This window comes from Gossypium hirsutum, chromosome A04 (genome assembly GCF_007990345.1).
Source record: "Gossypium hirsutum isolate 1008001.06 chromosome A04, Gossypium_hirsutum_v2.1, whole genome shotgun sequence".
Classification (NCBI taxonomy): Eukaryota; Viridiplantae; Streptophyta; class Magnoliopsida; order Malvales; family Malvaceae; genus Gossypium; species Gossypium hirsutum.
In genome coordinates this window covers 72,735,608-72,736,895 of record NC_053427.1, presented here as the reverse complement: position 1 = coordinate 72,736,895, position 1,288 = coordinate 72,735,608, and positions in this window count along the sequence as shown.

Genomic DNA, 1,288 nt, shown 5'->3' with positions numbered 1-1,288 from the left:
ATTTTCTGTGTTTATTATGTGTGAATCTATATCTGTGAAATTTTTGTGTTTTAATTTTTTCGTTTGAGTGCTCGATTAAATAAAAGGACTTAATCACGCAAAGTAAAAATTTGATGGTTAATTATAAAATGGCAAAATTGTTGTTGTTCTTTTAATATGGAGGTTTTATGTTGCAATTACGCCATTAATTAAATGATTGGACGGAATTAGGCAAATATTATATAGTTTTTATATTATTTCATTAAGGTTAACCTTGTAAATTGAATATTAAGTTAATATATGTTTTATTATAACATAAAGATTAAAATAAGTTTTCATATTATCATGTTCTTGCCAAAATAACAAAATAAGAAAGAAAAGAAAAAGAAAGCTAGAGTTCGACCTTGTTCAAGCTTGATTAAGGTATGTGTTTAGCTCGGTTATTGAAAATTTTTATGTTTTTGAGATCGTTGCTAAGTTATCTACAAAACCCATGCTTGGATTCTTGATTTTGATGAATATTTTGAGTTATGCCATTGTTGAAAGTTTGTGATTTTTTTTGTTTGATGAAGAAATATGAAAGATATGTTTTGGGTTAACATGTTTTGTATTGGAGTTTTTGATGATTTTGAGTAATTAGGACTAAATTGCAAAAATAATAAATTGAGGGACTAAAATGTGAAATAAATGAAATAGATGGACTTATATGAACACTAGAAAGATTCGGCCTAACATGGGTATATTGAAATTTTGTATATTTTGTGTTTTGTGTATAGGGACTAAATTGTAAAAAGTTTAAAATGTTAGGGGTAAAATGGTAATTTTTCCATTTTTATAGTTTTGGACTAAATTGAATGAAAATATGTTTGAATGAGTTTAATTTGAATATGTTTAGATCAAGAACCAAAGAAATCAGATTTGGATCGGGGGAAAACTAAAGTTGTTGACTAATCGTCCCGTTTCATTTTCATCGTCTGAGGTAAGTTTATAAACAAATAGACGTACTTAATTTTAATTAAATGTGAATTATATATGCTAAATTGAAATATGTAAATATCTATATGTATTAGCCGAATGTGAATAAGCTTGGTAGAATTGTTTATGAATTTGTATCGACCGGGTTACGACGTCCGAAAGCCCCGTATGAACCTTAGGGATAGCTAAGATACATATGTCATGACATAAGATTTCGATATGTGATGTGTGAGTAAAACCATGGCATCGATATGTGTGTGTGAGTAAGACCACATTTTATACGTTGGCATTAATATGTGACTCCTATATATGTGTGCGAGTAAGACCCTGTCTA